Genomic DNA, 6,552 nt, shown 5'->3' with positions numbered 1-6,552 from the left:
CTACTTATAGTTGCAGATGTTGAAGCCTCTCAACTCCTCTGCCAACGTTTCAGTCAACGCCTTCTCCACTGTATATCGTCATTATCCACAACTCCTATCTAATTTCCTACGATAACCATGCCTGGAGATGTCAATCTTGTGTAACAGGTATGTCATATAAGATTGATTATTGAATTTAAGAGAGAAACTGAGATAGACAGAACTAGAAAGTAATGTAAAAATTGAAACTGTGAATAAGGATATCGACATCTTTCTGATTAGGATGCTTGGAAATGGCTTCCATTTAGACATAGATGTAATCAAACAAGTTGTTGGTAAGAAACTAAGAACCTAATCAATAATGATTCAGATTTCCATACTTATAACTAAACACCTTCATCTTAATCTTTTTATGGTTGGATGTGTTTTTATAATTGTAGGTGGTTGTGGGTATGATGTGCAAGAGGTATGTTTTCTGTTTATCAATTGACATTCTAAGTTTTTGTTTAGAGTTTAAAGATTTCATGATTCTCTTAAATTTTAACCCCAATTTGCTAATGTTGAGCATGGAGAAACTAATGAACATGTCGGCTCCCACTTTGAATTTAGGAAATGTTACTTCAAGTATGGTTGACCAAACATGTAAAGACCTTGAAGATTTGGAAATTAAGTCCGAAGAGAAACTACGATTGATAGCTTCTGGAGGATGGTATAAAGTTTTGGGTTTTGGGTGTGTGTATGATAATATGATATCCAGTTGTTAAAGAGACATTTTTTTTGTTTTTTCAGGCCAAGAAGAGAACTAAGGACAAGAAAATATGGTGTACCTACTCGACCTTTAGAAGAGCCAATAATAGTATTAAAGTATCAATTGTAGAAAAAGATGCTAATGATGGTTATGGTAGGTATGGTTATTGTGCATTTCTTTTTGGTTCATTACTTGCATTGAATCTGTTGTAGTTTTCATTTAGCTTAGGTAAGTCTTTTTGCAGTTTGGTGTTGATGACGTAGCCGGCTAGTCGACGTCCTGGAAGACGGTTGGGTTTCTTCACATTAGAAGACGGTCGGGTTTCTTCTTAATCCTTTTTTTGTTAATAAAATTATCAACTTAGAAGATTATTAAGAAAATGTGTATGAGGAAATCCACTAGGAAACACACCGGTGAATGGTATGGATTTTTTGCTTTGAGATCGGATTATATGAAAAGTTGTTTCGGTGATTGTGTTTCACGTACATATGTTATGATTTTATCTTGCCTAACCTCTATGTCATGCATTTTTTAATGTTTTTATTTTCAACTAAGAAAAGAAGCAGGCATCGAGGTGCCTAAATCTTTCAAAAAAGTTGAAAAACCCATCACACAAGTACTTTCTAAATTATATATATATATATATATATATATATATATATATATATATATATATATATATATATATATATATATATATAGGGTTAGGTTCATATGAGACGGCCTAATTTTGTGAGACCGTGAGACGCATTTTTTTATTTTTTTTTAGTTAATTCAAGTTCCGAAAATAATATTTAAAAAAAGATTTTTGGATTTTTCCATTTATTTTGCATTTTAAAATTATTTTTTAGAATATGTACAGTGTAATATTCTATTAGAATATTTCACGTATTTTTAAAAAAAAATGGGATTTTTTTTTATTTTTTTTTAGTTAATTCAAGTTCCGAAAATAATATTTAAAAAAATAATTTTTAGATTTTTCAATTTATTTTGCATTTTAAAATTATTTTTTAGAATATATACAGTGTAATATTCTATTAGAATATTTCACGTATTTTTAAAAAAAACGGGATTTTTTTAATTTTAATTTTATTTATTTTTATTTTTTTTAGTTAATTTAAATTCCGAAAATAATATTTAAAAAAAGAATTGGATTTTTCCATTTATTTTGCATTTTAAAATTATTTTTAGATTTGGTCACACGGTCTCACAAAATTAGAATGGTCTCAAATGAACCTGAACACACACACACACACACACACACACACACACACACACACACACACACACACACATATATATATATATATATATATATATATATATATATATATATATATATATATATATATATATATATATATATATATATGAGGAGTGGTTCAAATGAGAACCCCAAAAGGTTAAGAACACTAAGAACAATTTTTTAAATGTTTTCATTAAAGACAGTTTAGACAAATTAAACATTAAAATTATATAAAACAAACTTTTTCATTCCCTTATTTACAACTAGTTGCCACTTATTCTTGGAAGTTGCCGGACCACCATCAGACCGCTGTCGGGCCGATGTCGGACCACCGTCGGACTAACATCAAGTTCAATTGTATTTTCAGGTCATATTCACAGCTTAATAAAACAAATATTATAGTTCTAATTTATTTGGTAATACTTTTTAATACATACCCTTTTATTTTTGCAACCAAACATACAAAATATTAATAAAAAATAGATTTATGCCTTGACAAAGTCAATTTTTCTTTTTCTAAATTTTAGATTTCCTTAAAAAATCTGTCGTGTATAATGCGTATTCACAGTTTAAAATTTTCATATTCACAGTTTAATCAACATATTAATTCACTAATACACAACTATATTTTCATGCATACATTCATTCATATTTTAGGGCAAAATTTATATAAAATATACAACTTAATACAGTCCATTTACAGTTTAATACACAAAAATTCACAACTTAATACAATCCATTTTACAATAATTCAAAAATTCAAAGAAGATAAACTCAAACTCTACCATCACCACCAACTACAATACGACATAACCAGCCACAATTGTCACCATCACAATCATCCTGCCTTCTAAATCAAATATGTATATAAAATCGTTAATTAGCAGCTTAAATATTATATTTATAATTTAATAAACCAATTAATTCACTTATTATAAGTTTACTGCAAAATAATTATAAAACTAATATCTTCTTACATATTTATACAACACAAAAAATAAATATATTCACAAGAAAACTAAAAAAACTTTCTCACGTAAATCATTTATATTTTAACATAAAATTCATTATAAATTCACAGCTTAATACAATTAGTTAACAATTTAAACAGAAAATTCACAAATTAATGCAATTAATTCATATTTTTAAGCACAAAAATAACAATGTAATACAAAAAATTCACAATTTAATACAGTTAATGCACAGTTTAAACAAAAAATTCATAGATAATGCAGTTAATTCACAGTTTAAAGCATAAAAATCATAGCTTAATACATAAAATTCACAACTTATTACAATACATTCATAATTTAATACACAAAAGTATAAATTCACATCCATATTATCAACCTAAAATTCTTAATACAGTCAATTCACAGTTTAATACACAAATTCACAACTTAGTATAATAAATTTGATGTTTAATACATAAAAATTATACATTCATTACTATATTCTCAAATTAAAACTCACATTTCAAAACTTTACTTCACAGTTTAATAAAGCAGTTTATAACACTCATTTAAAGTGTTCACAACTTAAAGACACTTTTCAAATTTTATAATTTTAATTCACACAAATCATCAAACACCTTGTGTGCATCAAAAAAACCATTCACAATACTTATACAACTCAGACTATTCATAAATACAAAAAAAAAAAAAAACACAGTAGGATTTAGGTTATTCAAATATTAATACATAAGTTTTATACACTTATTCACAACTTAATGTACAAAAAACACTATTTACAGTTTCAAATTTTCATTCAGGCAAATCATCAAACACATTGTGTGCATCATGAAATGTTTCTTGATTTTGATTTTTACTAAGCCTTTTAACACATAATAGGTAGCAAAAATGGAGTAAGATGTAAAACACAATAAATAAACATGAAGATAATTGTACAGAGGTTAAAAAAACACTCATATAAGCTCATCATAATATACCTGATGTGAAGAAGATGATGAGTGACACATTGGTTGTAACAACACCACCAAATCTTAATGATCTTGCTTTGCCACTCGCAAGATCTCATATATCTGGTCTCGTCGGATGTTTGTGCTCGTGTAACTGGCCTCGTCAATAGTCAGTGACATTGTAATCGTCGTTGCTGGTGGCGATTAGTAGCAAAACTTACAAATTTGGAGGAGGAAGACACTACTGGTGGTTTTATAGTGGTTGAATGGTGGTGGATCTCATAGATCTAGAGCGGAAATCGCACAACTAGATGGCGGCACCGGTGTCGGCTTGGATTCCACCGGAACTCCTTTGTCTGAACATTAGATTTTCTCGGAAATCCTTCCACGTCTCGAGATCCCATCAGAATTCCTTCCACATCACGAGATCTAGCTGAAAAACTTATAGATCTGAAGGAGGAAATTGTAGATCTAGCGTCAAAAATCATAGATCTGGAGGTGGATCTCGTAGATCGGTGGTGGAGACATCGTCACTGGTGGTGGTGGTAGTGAAGCCGCCGTCACCGGTGGTGGCGGTGGTGCAACAAGCGATGAGAGTGGTGGTGTTCATCAGATTGGTGGTTGAAGGATATAAATGAAGGTTTTTGCTCTAAATGTTAAAAGGGAAGTTGAAGTTAATAAGTTTTAGATGCATCAGGTAATGGTTCTTATTCTTTTTTGGTTCTCATTTGAACCTTTATATATATATATATATATATATATATATATATATATATATATATATATATATATATATATATATATATATATATATAGATGCAAGCTGACATTTTTGTAAATAATCATAAAACTAAAGAGGCGAGGACATTACCAATTAAATTAGAGAAGGGTATTAGATATTATTAGTTTATTAGATTATATGTTAAATCTTATTTACTAAAAAAGAAAAAAAATTCCTAACGTCACATGCGTTCTTCCCCAAACGATCCTCACCTTCTCCCATTCTGGTGTCGCGATTTCGCCTCCCCCACAACCGACGCTGGCGAGTCGGCTCTTCAGCACCGCATCTAGGTCATTATCGGAGATCACCACCTACATCGACCATCTCCCTCGGCCGTTATAAAAAACAAAGAAGAAGCTGAGAGTTCAAGCCCTAATTGATCAGTTAGGGCTCCGAAATGACGCCAAAAGAATAATCAGCGACGAAGGACATCGAGGAGTCTCAGGCGGAGAACGACACCATGTTTCCATATATCTTGTCTCCTACCACAACCACCACCATACGTTCCCTGAATCTACATCCAAACAGAAAAACTCCAACTGCACTTGTCCCAAAAGCTTCTTCCACCGCCGAATTCTCCCCTGAAATCGCTGATGTACTCGGAGATGTCAACATCTTCACCGCTTCCAGAGACTCCGTCGCCTTCAATTAACTCTGGGATCAATCTGAGGTAATTACCTACTTTCGTATCTCTCTGAATCATTCGTGCACTCTATGCCACAATGCTCCAGGATCTGCCGAAGTAGTTGTCGGATCATCCGATGGAACAATCCATATGTTCTTAGTCGATTACATCTCCCGAGGACTCGAAACCGTTGTTTTTCAGTTTAGTTATAAATAATATATATTAGTAATCATTTCTTCAATCCTATTTTCTTCTTGTTGCTGGACAAAAAGTTTATTGGCCGGCTCTGCAAAGTGAAACATATCAAGTAAATAAAGAATCCTAGTTTAGTTATAAATAATATAATAATGCAATAATGAAGTAACATACCCAAGTGTATGAAGACTTCAGAAACTTGAGGATGGAAATTCTGAATATGGTATCACCAATTTCATGTGCTCTGCTCACACTACACAAGGGATTAACCTGCAATTCAATGCAATCCAACACAATAAATAAACAAACCTAACACTATCATGTATGTATGTAAGTGTAAGTAAGTATGAGGTAGGCAAGTCACCTGGATCTTTACATCAAGATAAAGATATGAACCAGCTCTCCCCTAATGTGTCTGCATCCCTGTAAAAGTGTAGAATTTTATTTTATATCAACAACAAACAAGTGATGATGAGAGAGATTCAATAGTGAAGTTGTCTTCATTCCTTTGACTTGTAGCACTGTCTTTCTGATTGGGTCCAAATGATGAGATGGTATTGCAGCATCCACCAGTTCCAAAATACTGGACAAAAAATGATTCGTATAAATAATACTTTCTAGTCATGAGTACAATTTGTTAAATATCCAAGAGCAAATATTACCTCCGGTAACCAGTTTGGAGTCCAGCCTTTATAATTATGCCAGAGACAACAAGCCCAACAAGGGGATCAAGAAACATCACCCTAAGAATAGATCCACCTAAATCATGAATGGATGAATACTAATTTTCATATGTTAAATCAAGTGCTTGATGTTTCTTACCAACCCCTATAAGAGCAACAAGTGATGAAACAACATCTGCACGATGATGCAATGCATTTTCTTTCATCAATCCACTACCAGACCTCTCTCATACCCTCTTTGTTACCCAATATAACCTGTGCATTCCATCCATTCAATTCATACAAAACTAAAAACATCTCTCAAGGGATTTCATCTATTAGAATACCCTTCTTTAACAGCAATTGCAACAATGTTTCTTTGTCTTTTTCTTTTATAG

General features: G+C 31.5%; 2 long non-coding RNA genes across 3 annotated transcripts in view; one reads left to right on the top strand and one right to left on the bottom strand.

Moving 5' to 3' along the window:
• Positions 1-4,823: 4,823 nt before the first annotated feature.
• LOC145163637 (uncharacterized) overlaps positions 4,824-6,552 on the top strand; it is a 7,029-nt gene continuing 5,300 nt past the window's right edge. Inside the window, exon 1 of one of the 2 annotated variants that reach the window (XR_013739711.1) lies at positions 4,824-5,342. This is a non-coding gene — a long non-coding RNA (uncharacterized LOC145163637). The remainder of the gene's footprint in view (positions 5,343-6,552) is intronic. The other variant, XR_013739712.1, reaches the window with a different exon arrangement.
• On the bottom strand, positions 5,342-5,892 carry LOC145163650 (uncharacterized). The gene is made up of 3 exons (XR_013739713.1): positions 5,857-5,892; positions 5,667-5,762; positions 5,342-5,583 (listed from the first exon to the last, which is right to left on the bottom strand). It is a non-coding gene; the product is annotated as an uncharacterized LOC145163650 (long non-coding RNA).

The sequence above is a fragment of the Lactuca virosa genome, chromosome 1 (genome assembly GCF_052849685.1).
Source record: "Lactuca virosa cultivar CGN04683 chromosome 1, Lactuca_virosa_CGN04683_v6, whole genome shotgun sequence".
Taxonomy (NCBI): Eukaryota; Viridiplantae; Streptophyta; class Magnoliopsida; order Asterales; family Asteraceae; genus Lactuca; species Lactuca virosa.
Note: the sequence above shows the minus strand (reverse complement) of the source record. Positions and strands in the feature narration are given on the sequence as shown.